This window comes from Zingiber officinale, chromosome 3B (genome assembly GCF_018446385.1).
Source record: "Zingiber officinale cultivar Zhangliang chromosome 3B, Zo_v1.1, whole genome shotgun sequence".
NCBI classification, from domain to species: domain Eukaryota; kingdom Viridiplantae; phylum Streptophyta; class Magnoliopsida; order Zingiberales; family Zingiberaceae; genus Zingiber; species Zingiber officinale.
In genome coordinates, this window is record NC_055991.1 from 77,606,156 (window position 1) to 77,624,254 (window position 18,099).

Sequence of the window (18,099 nt, forward strand, 5' to 3'; positions counted from 1 at the left end):
TTAGAAAAACATGCCCATGAAAATATTCATATTTTGGAGGAAGGGTTGACACTCCTAAGGAAGCAAAGACAAAAAAGATGAATGACAAAAAAAAACTACCATGATAATAATTAGCAATAGTAACAAAACACTCCTTTTAAATTCAAACAAATTAAGGTCTGACAATTATATTAAGTTGGCTAGGACCTTAATTCAGGAATTATAGCCAAATGAGTACAAGAAGTGTTGAGTTTGGTTGATGTCAATTGAAGCTTGATTCAATTTTCCTTAGGTGAACACAACTCGCTCAAAGTGGATTGGGAATTGATTTTCACCCAAGATAGCCACAATCCGGCCAAGGTGAATAGGTCACTCTTGGATGAGATTTAGCTCGCCAAATATGCTTCAGAGGTGATAGCATATATGACAGCATACATCAAGGATGAAGCATATATCAAGCCTTAATTAATAGCTATAAATATATTATAGTTGTAACTTCCTTAGCTGTAAATATATTGTAATTACCTTCTTGATTTAGACAGATTACTAGAAATCATCCTGGATTTATAGCTGAAAATCTATCCTATAAATCGCTAACATTTTCTATATAATGAGAACTCTCATGGTTAGAGCATTCAATCCAATTGACATGGTATCAGAAATTCAGAATTTGAGTGTTTCTTGAGAAGTTCATATCTTTGTTTTGGGAATATTTTCAGAATTGCTAGTCGTGTTATTTCAGTTCAAGCTTTTGGAATCTTGGGCTTGCTGATTTTCAACACTTCTGGTTGCATTTCATGAGTAACAAATATCATGTCAACTACGAACTCATATAATTTTGGTGTACGTTTCACAAGTAATAATTATACTACCTAGGAATTTCAATTTTGTTTGTTTGTCATGGGAAAAGAACTATGGGGTCACATCGATGGCAGTGATTCGACACCTACTGAGCTTTCTAAATTGGCTTAGTAGGAAGTCAATGACACTAGAGTCATAACATGAATTCTAGGATCAGTTGATCAACTGTTTGTTCCTAATCTAAGATTGTATAAGACAGCTAAAAGCGTGTGGGGGTATTTAAAAAAAGTTTACTATCAAGACAATATAGTCAAACGTTTTCAATTAGAATACGAGATTGCTAGTTACTCTCAGGGTGATCTCTCCATTCAAGATTATTTTTCTGGTTTTCAAAACTTATGGGCTGAATATGTTGACATAATTTATGCCAAAGTACTCTCTTTATGTAGTTCAAGAGGTGCATGAACAAAGCAAGCGAGATCAATTTTTGATGAAATTACATCTTGAATATGAGGCAGCCTGCTCTAATTTGATGAATCATGCTCCTCCTTTGGATGTGTGCTTTGGAAAGTTGCTTCGTGAAGAGCAGTGTCTTACAACACAAATAATTTTCTAGCAAAACAAAATGCGGAATAATGCAATTGCTTATGTAGCCCAAGGGAAAGACAAAGGTAAGATGCTATAGCGGTAAGGAATACGGACATATTGTTATTAATTGCTCAAAGAAATATTACAATTATTGTAAAGAATGTCCTACTCGTCCTCATAATCATCAAGCTAATCAGGCTGTTGGTTGAATACTACTCCTGAAATGGTTTAGCAGATGATTACTACAGTCTTTGCAGCCTTAGGATTTCAAGGTAAACATACTACACCATCTTTACTGTGGCTAATGGATTCTAACACATCCATTGATATGATCAGTTCTCTTGAGACTCTCAGCAATGTTAAAAAATATCATAGAAATATTTAGATCGCTAATGGTAGTAAGTTACCTATTCATGTTATTGGGGATACTAATTCTTCAATCAAAGATGTTTTGGTATCTCCTGAGCTTTTTACTAGTCTCATTTTGGTAGGACAATTGGTTGATAACGACTGTGATGTTCGATTTTCTTGTGATGATTGTGTTGTCCAGGATCAAGTGTCGGGAAAGATACTAACGAAGAGGCCTAAAATTGGATGTTTATTTTCTTTTGCCTGTAGTACTATGAACTAAACAGGCGAAGTATGGCACAAACGTTTAGGTCATTCTAATTCTGTTGTCTTATCTCACTTCTTAAATTCTAGTGTCTTTGGCAATAAAGATTATTTTTCATCTCATCTTTCCTTTGATTATTCTAGATGTAAATTGGGTAATAGTCTCTTTCTTTTCCTTCTGTAGTCGTGCAAAAAGCTATTTTGATATGATTCATAGTGATGTGAGAGATTACTCCTGTTATATTTCATGTCAATTACAAATACTATCACATTTATTAACGATTCCAGTATACCTGGATTTATTTTCTTCGTTCTAAATATGAGGTTTTTATTGTCTTTAAAACATTTGTAGTCTATCTTTAGACCCAATTTTCTTAAAAAATCAAAGTGCTAAGGTCTTATTCTAGAGGCAAATATGTCTCATGAATTTCATGATTTTCTCAAAAAATAAAAAAAAAAAAGCATTGCTTCCGAACGCTCGTCCTTATACATCGCAGCAAAATGGTGTGGTTAAATGTAAGAAACGACATTTGTTAGATTTCGAACTCTATTGATTGTATCTTTTGTTCCATCTAAATTCTAGGTTGAGGCCTTATCTACAATAGTTTATTTAATTAATCACTTGCCTTCACGTGTCTTGAATTTTGAATCTCCATATTATCATCTTTTTCATAAACATCCCAACTATCTTGATATGGATACTTTTGGTTATGTTTACTTTATTCATTTGTCACCTCATGAACACCATAAACTTTTTACTCAATCTGTCAAATGTGCTTTTATGTATCTCTCGTCATGTTTTTTTCTTTGAAAATTAATATTTCTTTTCTACTCATATTGAGTCTTCGTCAGAGCCACCTATCCTTCCTAATTTTGATGAGTTACCTAACACTTTTGACCGAATCAAGTTGGCTTTGTGTATCAACGACGACGTCCAACTTTACTCCTTTCTAAGTTTTATCCGACATTTGCATCTGTTCAAACTGCTTCTTTCAATTAGCTTTGACATGCCATTCCACGGCGCTCCTTCAAAATCACCCGTCCCCCAGATCGATACGACTTTTCCCATACATCTTTTCATATTACTTTGTCCATTATTCCAATTTGACATAGACCAACCCCATATAACCCATTGAACTTCAAAGGGTCATAACATTTGGGTCAGGACTCAAAATCAGATTCTATTAGCGTTAACTCATGCAAAATTCAAATATTTACATTTATTACAGAGTAACCACCAAGCTTTAGGCCCCAAAAGCACCTGTTAGGCACTTTTTGAAGCCTTCACAGATCTTTTTTCTTTTTTCGTCATTTTTATTTTTATGATATTTAGGGTAATTTTTATGGTATATATTAGCGTCAATGTTTTGTTAATTTCTTTCTATTAGGATTTTTGTTAAGAAATTTCCTTTTCTGGTAGGATTTTTTTTCTTTCTTTATAAAATAGAAATTGAGGTCCATATATTAATTTTTTTTCATTTCTTTAAGTTTTAAGGTCTAAAGTCTGTATAAACACTTTTTTTTTTTTACAAACGACGAGTTTCTCTTTATTTCTTCGAGCTCTCTTCTTATCGTCTCCTTGAGATAATCGTTATCCTCAGTTGGTATCAGAACGAATTAGATCGAAGATCGTCGTGGTCGTGGTCACGATCGCAACAACAAGCAAATTATGATAGAGGAAGCCAAGCATCGTAATCGTAACATTCATGACATAGTATCAATTGAGGATTTATAGAGACGAGTCGCAGAGGGCTCATATCACAGGCGATGCGAACTTGGAGGATAGTGAGATTTCATATCGTGGATCTGAGTCTACCTTCGAAAACTCATATCACCGACGGACTACATACCAAGAACACCGTGGTCAGAAGGAGCCCTAAGAGATTTTGATTTTCGGTTTTAATTGTTTGAATTTTCTAGTACATTGCAAGCAAAGGTTTTCATTGATTGGATCATCGAAGTGGAGCGAACTTCGACTATAAGCAACTTCCAGATCGGATGAAAGTGAAGTTGATTGCCATAAATATTTAAGGGGCGAGCATCGACATGGTGGGAGTAGATGTGGCGCTCACGGAACAGATATGACAAATCCCAAATAACCGTCTAGGAGAAGATGAAGATGAGAGAACACTTCCTTTCGGCTACACCCAAGCTCTATTTTAGCAACTTCACTCCTTGAGACATGGTGTGAGATCAGTTGACGAATATATGGAATTATCAAGTTGGTTGCTTGAAATGACTTGTCCAAGACGGAGGAGTGGCACGATAGTTAGGGGGGTTACGCCTGGCTTTGCAAAATGTCCTCAGCTTTCATTCATTGTTAATGGTTTCAGAGGCCTATCAGTGGGCACTGGTGATTGAAAAGTAGCAAAATCGAAAACTAGTGGGGAGAAACAACCAAAACAATTAGCTAGTTCGCCCTCAAAATTCTTGTTTTATAGCAGCAGTAACCATTGGTTAACTCTAAGGCCCCTATCAGATGTTATCAATGTGGTGAACAGGTCCTAGGACAAACCAATACAAAAATCCTGCTCTGCTAATCTGAAGGGCAAACATTTACTGATCAAGGAAGATATGATAGAAGATATAGCAGCAATTGGTGAACCAAAGTATGAAGCTGACGACATGCTTTACGATGATGACCATGAGACTTTGGTCGTACGCAAGAGTCTGTTGACTCCCAAAGACGACTAAAGGGATGAGTGGTTGAAAACTAATATTTTTCACAAAACATGCACCGTCACAAATAAAGTCTGCAAGATGATTATCGAGCGGTAGTTATAAGAATGTAGTATCCGAAAAGGTTATCCAAAAATTACGGTTGAAGACAAAACGTCACCTTAAGTCGTACAAGCTGTCATGGCTGAATAAAAGTAATAGTAGACAAACGATACCTAGTACCTTGTTCAATTGGTAGCAAATATTGTAATGTGGTGGCCACAAATGCATGTTATGTACTATTGGGACGCCGTTGGTAGTATTATCGCAGCGTTATCCACGATGGATGGAAGAATACTTGCACTCTTTACATCAAGGGAAAGAAGATTGTGTTGGCACCTCAACGACAAAAAACCATCCCATTTCCGGTAACCAAAACTAATAATCTACTTTCTATATCCATATTCTTAGATGAGATGGAGTATGAAAGAGTTGTCTTTGCTTTGTTGCCATGTGTGATGTCCTAGCCATGGACGTTGAGTTAATGCTGAAGTACAACAACCCTACTAGTGCCGAAGAAAGATGGTTTATGGCATATGTACATTGACAACCGAGCCATCAACAAGATTACAATGAAGTATAGGTTTTCGATTCCCCGCTTGGACATGCTGGATACCACCAGATTAGAATAAGGCTCGGAGATGAATGGAAGACCGCATTCAAGATGCGATATGGGATGTATGAGTGGATGGTCATGCCTTTTAAATTGTCCAATGCACCCAGCACCTTCATGAAATTTATGCATCAAATCTTGTGGTCTTTTAAAAAAGTTTGTAGTGATTTTACTTTGATGACATTCTCATCTACAGTCCAACATGGGCATCACACTTCAATCACCTCCGTGTTGTTTTTGAAAAATTGAAGACAGAGTGCTTATTTGTTAACATGAAGAAGTGTTCTTTCTTTATTCAATCAGTAATTTTTCTTGATTTTATTGTGTCTAGTGATGATGTGCACGGAGATCAAGCAAATATAGATGTAGTCTGGGAGTAGCCTTAGCCGAGTACTTTACACGATGTCCGGAGTTTCCATGGCTTGGCTTCTTTTTACTATTGGTTCATTAGAAATTTTAACACTTTGATTACTTCCATTACCGACTGTCTAAGGGACGAGATTTCAAATGGTCTAAAAAATAGAGGCTAGTTTTCAACTTGTCAAGCAAAAGATGACTGAGGCACCACTTCCTGATTATTACTAAGTGTTCGAGGTCAACTGTGATGCATCTAGCATTGGTATAGGAGGTGTTCTGGGCGTCTAGTTGCTTTCTTCAGTGAGAAGTTATCCAGATCAAGAGAAATTATTCTACTTACGACTTGGAGTTCTATATCATTGTTCAGTCCTTGAAGTACTAGCATCACTATCTAATACAGAAGGAATTTATCATGTTTACTGATGATGAAGAGTACATCAAAGGTCAACACAAACTGAGCAGGTGGCATGCCAAGCGGGTGGCTTACCTACAAGAGTTGACCTTAAAGCTGAGACACGAACCTGAAAGTCTGAATCGTGTCGCACATGCCCTGAGTCATCATTCTTCATTACTCACTACCATGAGCACCAACGTTGCAGACTTTAAGATTTTTCTAAATATATACACAGCTAACTCATTCGGAAAGATATTCCAAGAGGTATATGATGATTACCGACATGATTTTATTTTACATAATGGCTATCTTTTTCGTGGGTTACAATTATACATTCCAGATTACTCTCTAAAGCAACAGATCATGAGCGAGCTTCATAATGAGGGACACTCAATCGTGATGAGACATTGGCCCTCATCTCTACCAATTTTTATTAGCCAAGTTAACTAGCGATGTGGCTTATTTTGTAGACCTACTGTATGCGAGAGATCTAAAGGGATTCTCACCAATGCAGGCTTGTACACTTCTGAAGAGCTTATGGGAAAATTAGGCACCCAATTGAACTTTAGCAGTACCTACCACCGTCAGATCGATGGACAAACCGAGGTAGCGAATCGGAGTTTGGGCAATCTTCTAAGATATCTCAGAGGAACTAAGCCGAAGCAGTGGGACTTGGCGTTACCTCATGCAGAGTTAACTACAAATCGAGAAACAAGAATACAGGTTTGAGTCCTTTCGAGATTGTGTATTGGCAAAACCTATTCGGGGTTCTAGACTTAGCCCTTATTCCACGGTAGGACGATTTAGTCCTAAAGAAGATAAGATGACAGAGTATCTTCGAGGCATTCATGAGCATGTAAAACTAAACATTCTGGAGAGCAATACCAATTACAAAACTCAGGTTGATAGTCATTGTCATTAAGTACTTTTTGAGGTCAAAAATTGTCTGGGTTGTATTAACTCGTGATCATTTGGCTAGCATAATAAGCTGAAGGATCGGAAGATTGGACCATGTGAACACTTGACTCCATATTTGGTGGATGCTAATGAGGCTACTATAAACTCGAGAGCAAGTTCTTTTCAACCCGAGGAGACTAATGGAGAATCAACCCAATATGACCTTTGAACTTCAAAGGGTTATAACTTTTGACTCGCGTGTAGAATTCAAAGATCTACATTTATTGTTGGGTCGTAACCGCCAAGTTTTAGACCCAAAAAGCACTGTTTAAGCCCTTTTCGAAGCCTCCGAAGATCTTTTTGCTATTTTTAATAATGTCTATTTTTATGATATTTAGAGTAATTTTGGTATTTCTAATATTTATGGGTTACGACTTGTCTATATCAGCGTCCTATTTTGTTAATTTCTTTCTGTTAGAATTTCTATTAAGAAATTTTCTTTTATGTTAAAATTTCTTCTTTCTTTACAAGATAGGAATTGAGATTCATATATTAGAATTTCTTTCCTTTTTTTTAGTCTTAGGGTCTAGAATCTATATAAACACCTTTTTAGCTGTATGAGGATCCTCTATTATTAATAAAATTAATTTTTTGGTAAACGACTAGTTTCTCTTTATTTCTTCGGGTTCTCTTCTTGTCTTCTCCTTGATTCTCCACTTCTTATTAGCCCGCAGGATAATTACTATCCTACCCGGCATCACTATTCCTTCATATTATTCAAAGGTTGCTAAACATGATTGTTAACTCAAGGTTATGGAAGAACTTCAAGCTCTTGTGGACAATCACACCTATGCCCCCCAAATGTTAAGGCCATTGGTTGTAAATGGGTCCGCTCTATCAAGCTTCGTTCAGATGGTACTCTAGATTGATATATGACACAATTAGTTGCCTTGGGTAACAAAAGAGAGTATGACATCTTATAACGAGACTTTTGCAAGATGTCAATAGTTCAAATGGTTATTTCAATTGTTGCTTTACAAGGATGGTCACTTCATCATAGAGATGTTAAGAATGTGTTTCTTTATGGTGATATCAAAAAAGAGATTTATATGATTCCACCGTTGTCTTCTTCCTCTTCTTTAGATGTTTGTAAGTTGAAACAATCTCTATATGGGTTAAAACAAGCTCCTCAAGCATTGTTTGATAAATTCATATTCACTTTGCTCCAATTTTCATTCAAGAAAAGCCAATATGATTCATCTTTATTTCTTTGCAAGACATCTACTAGTATTGTTATTCTCCTAGTTTATATTAATGATATTGTTATGACTGGGCTGATTCTATCTTAATTGCTCTTTTGAAACATCTTCAAGTCTCATTTCATATGAAGGATCTTGGTCCTCTTATTTCTTGGGTTTGGAAGTTCATACTGATTCTTCTGGTATTTTTTGCATCAACATAAGTACACACAAAATTTACTTCATTTAATTGGTCTCCAAGATGCTTCTACTTTAGCTACTCAACTTGAAGTAAACACAGTACTAGTGTGAGGGTAATCTTCTTTCTGATCCTACTATATTTTGACAATTGGTGATCAACTTGAACTATTTGATTGTTACTCGATCGGGCATTTCCTTTATTGTTCAACAAGTTTGTCAATTCATGACAAATCCCCATCATCTACATTTAGCTATTATTCATCGAATCATTCAATATCTTCGTGGGATACCTTGTCATGGATTGTTTTTTCAGCTGGTTCTCCTCTTCATCTTGTTGCCTATAGTGATGTTGATTTAGCCTGATAGTCGCCGATCTATCGCGGGTTTCTCGGTAATTCCTTGATTTCTTGGAAGAGCAAGAAGCAAGATCGTGTTTCTAATTCTTCTATCGAGTCCGAATATCGTGGTCTTCTAGCTAAGCTTGGTTTCTCTCAGTCTACTCTGCTTCATGTTGATAACACTAGTTGTTGCCATGTGACCAAAAGGTCACGGGTTCGAATCCTGGAAACAGCCTCTTGCAAAAAGCAAGGTAAGACTGCGTACAATGGATCCTTCCTAGGGATCCCGCATGACGGGAGCTTCGTGCACTGGATTGTCCTTTTTATATATATATATATATTTCCACCAACCTTCAAATAGTTGATATATTTACTAAGGACTTGACATGAATATGTCATTAGTTTCTAGTAGGCAAATTGATTCTTCTTGATCGACCAACATCAATTTGAGGGGGATTACATCATATATGACAGCATACATCAAAAATGAGACATATATGACAACATATATCAAGCCTTAATTAATAGCTGTAAATATATTATAGATGTAATTTCCTTAGCTGTAAATGTATTGTAATTAATAGTATAATTATAACTTCCTGATTTAACAAATTGATTTAAATAGATTACTAGAAATTAGCCTAGATTTATGGCTGAAAATCAGTCTTGTAAATCACTAACATTTTCTATATAATGAGAAGAACTCTCATGGTGAGAGCATTCAATCCAATTGACAAGAGGTTGATCAAGGGTCATACATGTAAAAGCCATTTCAGCATAGTCAGGTTGGTGGTTAATTTTACCCACATCAATGGAAATATATCTGTAAAGATATATTCTGTGAATTAAGAAAACTGTAGCAATTGGACCATCTACGACTAATGCGATGGTCCACGAAACCCCCGCTAATACGAAACTCCCGCTAATACGGGTTGAACTATATTAGATCTATTATATGCAATCTTATCTTACATTGCGAAAGGTTATTTCTGCGACTCAAATCCCTAACCACAAGGTCACATGATGATAACTTTACCGTTGTGCAAGGCTCCCTTTCATCTACCACTAACATAAGAAACAAAAAAAAAAACAAATATTTTGACATGGACTATATAATTCTCTCCCCATTATGTTGGGGATAGTCAAAGTAATATTTAATGCAGAAACAAAATAAATTCTTATTTTGACTGTATTCTGAGATGGTCGATATGATTCTTATAATGATTTCATTAGACTTGCTTTGTTTATAATCCTTATTCTTTACATTGACTTCATATATGGGCAATGACTTTTAGTTATTTACAGGATACTGCTACAAGCATATTATATCATTTCCCTTCAGGATATTGCATTTTCCTCAGGGAAACGAAAGTAAACCAACTTGAATACAATTAGTGTTATTGTCATACTTCCTTCTATCATGAGTTTTAGTTTCATTCCTAATATCTATTGCCCCAAGGAAAGCTACAACGCTGGAGGGAGGAAAAAAACAATGCACCTATCCTCAAAGTAGTCGAGATTTTATAGTATATTGTTTTCTTCACTCGTGAAGTAAATGCTCAATTGATATAATTATTCTGTGAAAGCTAGTTCAACGCCTTAGGTGAATTAAGGCATTTAATTGTTCAAAAATAACTACTAAGAATCTCATAACCCCTACCTAAACTCTACCTCAATTGAGATGCAGGTTTGATCCTGTATAAAGTGGTATGGTAGCATTACAAAATTAAAACTTGATTGGCAAACAAAAACAACTTTACCAACATTTAGAGACCTTTATATTTGTTCTACTTACTTTGGATAAGTGACAAGGTTACGGTACCTTTTCCCTCCCAGCTTTAGCTCAGTCCCATGACCGTTTGACAGAAGAAGAGCATATCCATTCTCCACATGATTAGGATTTCCATTTTTATCACATACCTCAGAACCTACTACTACTACTCCATAATCACAATGTAGACGAAAGCACAAAGTAAATTAATAGTTATGAAAAAAACATGAAATAAATTCTTATGAAAAGAGGATGATATAAGTTCTTCAAGTGGCTGTTGGAGAATCAACATGATGCCAACTTAATTGGCAATTAGTCGAATAAATAAAAACAAATGCAGTAATTTAGATGCACAAGTTGCATGCAAACATCTTAATTCAATTAGATGGATTAGCTCTCAAGCGTATGGAACCCAGACAAATACCAAAAGAAAATATTGAAAATAAGTTACAGCTATGCAGTTGTAATATTTCAGCACAACACAGAGCATCAGAACAATGTAAAATATACAACACCAAGAAATCTAGACAAATTACAGAAACAAAAGACACACCTATTGAGCTGTAATATTTCAACATAACACTAGGAATGAAATAATGTTGATGTGGCGGATAGCGGAGGTCTCCACGTTGTAGGGTCAAGGCAGAAGTCAAGCCCTTAGTCAATAGTCAAGCGGAACTATAAGTTAAGGGGAACAGAAAGTCAATCTTGGTCAAGGAAACACACCTAACTCTCTCAGCTTGGCCACACAACTCCATCAACTCCTAACTCCCTCAGCCCGATCGCCTGACTCCCTTAGCCCGGTCGCCTCCTACATGGCTTGTTAAAACCATTTCTCCCCGAAGACATGGGCAAAGTAATCGTTCTCTTTCGGAGGGCATGGGCAATGTAGCTATTTATCTTTGAAAACGTCAGTAACATAGTCATTTCTGGAGGATGTGGGCAACATAAGCATTCATCTAGGGACACGTGGAGAAAGTGAAGGTGCATCTACATCTCTATAAAAGGTCGTCCGCTCCCACGGGCGTAGGTATGCACACACAACCATCTAAAATCTTTACTACCCTACAACTTTCTTTTCTGGCTAGCCCCTGTGCTAATTCGAGCATCGGAATGGCCATGCCGAGTCTAACCTCGGCGCCCATTCTAATGTATGTTCAAGTGTTGCGGGGAACCCAAGTGCTTTCCCCTCAATAGTTACCCCTGGACTCACCAGACCATTTTCTCAAACAGAAATAAATTGACGACGTCTGAAGGAAACGACACATGAAGCGTTGTGATGGTGGAACTAGGTAGAACTGTCGAGGATCCTAGCTCGGCAGGTGGCATAGCTCGGGGGAAAATTGTCACTACGACGAGAAGACTTTCAAAGGCTAGTCGATTAGGCAGTGCAGCGGGTTCTTTAGCCACTTCCCATCCATGAATTTGACGCCTAAAGAAGTACCTACTACTTCGACAGAGGTGCCTCCCATTCCACATCGTGTCGCGGCGGGTTCAACTAGTCCTACCCTAGCTGCATTTGCGATTCCACATACTCAGGTGGTGGCCCCACCCGAGGAACACCTAGTCGGATCTAGAGCTAGAGAGACGCCTCCTCAGAATCTAAATAAGGGAAAGAGGTCTTTTTCCGTCGAAGAGAAAAATTTGAATGGCACGCCTTTCTCAAGAATTGTCCTAGAGGATGAATTGCCACATAACTTCCGGACACCTCAACTCAAAGAATACACTGAGTCAACCAATCCCGAGGATCACTTGGGCCGATTCGAGAACGCCACTCTGTTACATCAATATACGAATGACGTCAAATGCAATTTTTCTAATGACTCTTTTTGATCCTGCTCAGTGATAGTTTATCCAGTTGCCATCTTCCTCTAATCGAGCTCACATAACTCATTGGGGTTGAAGAAAGTCAAGACTCGGAAAGTGAACTCCATTATCTTGGCCCACAACTACAATAGAAAATCAGAATTGAATCTCAAAGAATAACAACCTCGCTTTGACACCCTAAAGCTTACTCTTTCTCACCCCGATTGAGTCAAGAGATACTGGCTGAGCTAGACCCACGAAGAATTTGCCCTTCGCAACTTCACCAGCGCCGGTCCAGAGCTCGTCCAGAGCCTCGCCACATTGATTGATCTTATTGTTATCGCATCTTGAGGCGCTCGAAGAGTATCCTGGCCACCCGACACGCTTGGCGTCAAAGACGAACCATCACTTACTCGCTGACGCAACAATGACAACCAACAGAGCCTCGCTAGGATGGGAGCTTGGCTCGACCAAGGGGAATTCTGCCTCAAAAGGATCAATAGTTGTCGTGACAACCACATATTTGATTCAAAAGGTTCCTATGATTGATGTCTTTTCCTAGTTATCCTCGGGGGCTCCCCCGACACCTCGGAAGAGACGGGCACCACCACATTGAAGGACGGGGTGGGGGCAGCTCTCCTCTGTTCACAGTCACATCACCTGAGGAGCCAGTACGCGAGGTCACTGCGATCCTACAGCTCCGACTTGGTCAACTTGAGAGATTTGTTGAAATACACTTTTAACATTGTCTGAGCTGCACAAAAAGTAAAAATCCTTCAATTAGCCATCACATATGATGAAAAAAGGAAAAATTCTTACCAAAGGAAGATTGGAGCTCGACATCAATTAGCCTCAATCCGAAGCCGAATAGAAGACCCTCCTCGAGCAAGAATTTGAGATCAAAATGGAGGCCAGGCAAAATAGTCTTTGTGCGATAAGTGGGCTCTAACATGAAGACTCGGTGGCTTTGGCAATTCCATTTGCCAACCAATCGGTCATGTGAATGGAGTGGAAGGTCGAATAAATACATAATGGGCTGCCATCCCTTGTGCAAAGTCGACATCTTGTCTAGGAAGCTACTAGAAGGTCTCGCCACGAAGTAGAAGACCCCAACATCCATCTTCTTTGGATAGAAAAAAATAATGGAAGACTTGGGGCATGAGGGGAATTCGGTACAAACGGAAAATAATGACTACCCCGCAACATAAAGAGTTGGGTGTCAGGTGTTGAAGAGGAATATGGAAGTATTGAAAGCCCTAGTAAAGAAACTCATAATGTGAAATCGTAGGTCATCTAACAGTTGACCCTTCAAAAGGGTGACAAAATCTGCAGGTGGAAGAGAAGGTCGATCAAGAGCATTCAGGATTACTAATCGGTGGTCAACATGAATTTCAAACTTAATCGCAATTGGTCCAAGTCCCGTACATTAAAATCCAACATCATCGAGGTGTACTAAGAGTGGAAATGCTTTCAGCCGCCATGGATAGGTTGGAAGACTAGGGAGAATGGAGAAGAAAGGAACAGCGAGGGCCGGAGTGCAGGCACGACGAAGAAACTTATAATAACAAAGGTTTGCGATGCCGCAGAAGATCACTGCTACTAGAACTTAAAGACGACGAAGAATGCGACGACATTCTCCTCTTGCTAAACCTAACAAAGCTCGAGCACGAAAATCTAAGTCATCAAATCTTAGAGACAAAAAATGTGGGCTACTGCACTAGACTGTTGGATCACGTGCCCAAATTCGTAGGATCACAACAGTCACCTCGATTGATCCCTCGGCATGGCGTCGCCATGTGTCAAACTTAGACCGGTTCACATTAATGGCTAATGGGACTCGCCAATCATAACTTTGATACTTGATATCGCATATCGCTTGCATTGATGACCCCTGACTCGCGGATTCCTTGGGCAATCAATAGTGTGGTGATAAGGTCGTTCAACCACGTCAACCCTAAAGTTCAGGTTTGTAGTTGAGTCATAACGCACTTCTGTCCTGTCAGTCAAACTCTCAAGATTCCTTTGACTAAACTCAACAGGGAGGCTTATGATGTGACGAATAGCGAAGGTATCCACGTGGTAGGATCAAGGCAGAAGTCAAGCACTTGGTCAACAATCAAGCAAAGCTATAAGTAAAGGGGAGCATAAAGCAACCTTGGTCAAGGTGACACACCCGACTCTCTCACCTCAACCGCCCTAGCCCTTAACTCGGCTAACCAACTCCCTCAACCGGTGACCCGACTCCCTCAGCTCGATCGCCCGACTCCTCAACACCCGACTCATCAACTCCTGACTTCCTCAGCCTGGTCGCTTGACTCCTTCAAGCGGGACTTGTATCCTACATGGCTCATTGAAATTGTTTCTCCACATGAACAACATAGTCATTCTCTCCTGGAGGACGTGGGCAACGTAGTCGTTTATCCCGAAAAATGTGGGTAACATAGCTGTTTCTCCCGGATGGCGTGGGCAACAAGTGTTCATCTCGGAGCACGTGAATAACGTAAGGGCATAGCTACATCTCTAAAAGGTCACCCTCTCTTGTAGGTGAAGGTATGAGCACACAACAATCTGAAAACTTTACTGCTCTACAACCTTCATATCTAGCTAACCCCTATGCTAATTTAAGCATTGAAGTGGCCACGCCGAGTCTAATCTTGGCGCCCATTCTAATCTTTGTTCAAATGTTACAAGGAACCCAAGCGCTTTCCCCCTCATTGAAGCACCACAAGTTAACCCCCTTAGCAGTTACCCCTCCCAAGAAGGCATATTAGACATCAATTAAATGATTCATACCATTGTCTCATTGCATATGGACAAAATTGTACTTGTACCACTCAATCATAGTTATATGATTATAGTGTTGGTGCAGTTGACACCGATGGTCAAACTCAAATTTTGATGAATGACAAATGGATTAAAGTTAGATATTATGTTATCTAACCTTTTTACCGAGTGTGTAAGAATTGACGAGTTTAGAAGACTTAACACCAGGCTGAAGTCCAGATGTGTAATTCTGATAGATAGTCCAGTTGGGCCTACGGGTTTGACAGTTGGTCGAAATATAGTCAGGATGTTCAATTTTAAATGATTGGCTGAAATCCAAATGTGTGATTCCAACAGGAAGACCTGGTTGGTCAAGAGGCAAGTCTGCAAATGATAAGTGAGGTAAGTTACTAGAGGAGAGCGATCCAGTGAAGATGAATCCCAGTGGAACTGTAGGTGTTGGTCGAGCTTAGATTCATTTTGAAAGTCTAAGTTGAGACTATGACTGGATCATGCTCTTGGAAAGACAGAATCTAACTAATAATCATTCTATTTTATATTGTGCTAACCAAGGTTTAAAATTTTGACTTGTATCGAGGTTTCGGTTCCAGACTGGAACGATACTGTTTCGGAATTGTATCGTGTCGTACCGATATAGTTTCGGTATTTTTTTTTATTTATATATAATAATTATTAGATAAATATATTTATTGTGTATAATTTAAAAATAAGTTATATATTGATTTTATATAAGTTCTCCATTATTAAATAACTTAATATTGTTATAAAAAATAATTAAATATAGTTTTCTTTAAAAAAAAATAATTGATGTATAAATAACTCAAATTAAAATTGATATATCATAATATGTTACCTTACTAAAAGGAGTGACGTAAATCAAATGGAACAAATGGTTCTTGTAATATTTATTTAGATAACTTTTATAGTTCTCCAATATCCAAATTAAATAATCATAATTATATAAATTAATACAAAATACTATTTTATATATAATGATCATATAAATTAACTATTTATTTATTTAATTAATTAATAATTTAAATAATATATATTTAAAATAGTAAAAAATTAGAATATCAATTAAACATTAAAATAGTAATAAAATATAAAATAATTAAAATATATATATAAGAATATAAATTTGATTTATTAGAATTTTTATAAGACATTTTTTTTTAGAATTTTTAAAATAGTAAAAACAATTTCAGAATATTATTTAATAAAATTTATTAATTTTTTAAAAAAATTTAAATATAATTTTTATATTTTATTGAGATAATTTAATTAGGGTTTATGAAAGCCTCTTTAAAATATCACAATTAAGTGGAAGTGGGAATTGTTTGATTTATTTAAATACGACTCCCGTGACTCGCCCGCTGGGCCCCACGCCTCCGACTCCTCGCGGACGCCTCTGATGGCGCCAGAGGCGTCCAGCGGCACTAGAGACGCCTGACGACACTTCCGGTGGCGCCAGAAGCATCCCGTGACCCTTTCGACGCCGCCAGAAATGTCGCGTGGTGACGCCTCCGGCACCCGTGATGCCTTCGGTGCCCGCGACGCTTCAGGCGCCCCACGACTCTTCCAGTGGCACTGGAAGCATCTGGTGGCTTTGCTCATGCTATCGCGCTACGACAAGTGCGCGGATGCAACGAAATCTTCGCTATTTCGGTGCCGATTTCGGTGCACGAGCGGAACGGTAAGTTTTGCCCGGCACGGAACGAAATTCTATGTTTTGCAGGCTAAATGACAAAAATTAGCCTCGAATGAACAGTGGCTGAGACGCCTCAGAGGTGCTCGGAGCAGCACTTGGAGGTGCCCTGGATCCGTCGGAGGCACCCTCAATCCGTCGGAGGTGCCCTCAGCAAGATGAAGTTTCCACTGCGAGAACGCGCCCTGGAGTGCGCTGGAGGCGACTGAGAGGTGCATTAGAGGCGCCTCAGAGTGTTGGAGGCACCCTCACGCGGATAAGTTGCGGACTTTGCACAGATAAGCTGCGTAGCTCTCAAAGGAGGCAACTCAGAGTTGTTGTAGGCACCTCCAATGAGCTTTAAAGAAGTGTTCGAGCAGTCCTTCATGTACGACTTCCATACGATATCAAAATCGTTCTGCTTCTTCGTCTTCGTGTTGCGACTACACTTCTGCTCAACTACGCCCGACCGCTGCCAAAAGACTTTCACCAACACACGAGAGCATCCAAACTTCCATTCTTGTTGATAACAATATTTTTTGTGCATACTTATTACATCTGCAAAAGGAAGTGTAGGTTTGTTACACTGACCTTTACTTCGTTCTTGTACTCAATTCTCTCTTCTGACGGTTCCGGAAGAGCTTTTTAGTGGATTGTCCATTGATACAGTCCGAGAGATCGTGGATCTTGGTGTAGAAATCGTCGAAGGCTCCGAACCAAGTAATCGCTTGTGTTTGTCTTTCCTTCTTTCTTTTTAGTTATCTTTTTCACTGCGAACTCGTTTCAAAATAAAAAAGAACAAGTTTTTAAAATCGCATGATCCCCCCTTCTCACGTGCATCGGTCCTACATATAGCCTTATGTATTTTTTTTTTCAAAAAAAATAACAGTAATCAACTCAAAGTATGATTATCATCCATGAAAATCCAATGGTGTTTTTTCTGCTTTGACCGGACAGAACATTGTGTTTTTAATTTGACTTAGCTGATGTCTCTTCCATGTATGATGGCTATAATAGATGCCTCTTCAAAACAAAATTGAGTTTCAAGTTACCTTGTTACTTTTTGTTTCCTCTGAGGAAAACAGAATTCAAAAAGAATCACTAGGATAGCAAATGTGCAGGCAGTAATAACTAGGATAGCATACTGTCAAAATGTCACTAATCAGGTAATTATGTTCCAGTAGAAGAAAATATTACTAAATCCACTGTAACAAGAAAAGCTTGAATTAATATTATTCTATATTCCTTCCAGATTCCTCAGATGTGGTGCTGCCAGGATCATGATATGGTTGCTAGGATCACTCTCAGAAAATAA

At 38.3% G+C, this 18,099-nt stretch overlaps 1 pseudogene; it reads right to left on the bottom strand.

Moving 5' to 3' along the window:
• Window positions 1-11,986, bottom strand: part of LOC122054952 — a 30,893-nt pseudogene extending 18,907 nt beyond the window's left edge.
• Between the last annotated feature and the right edge of the window lie 6,113 nt (window positions 11,987-18,099).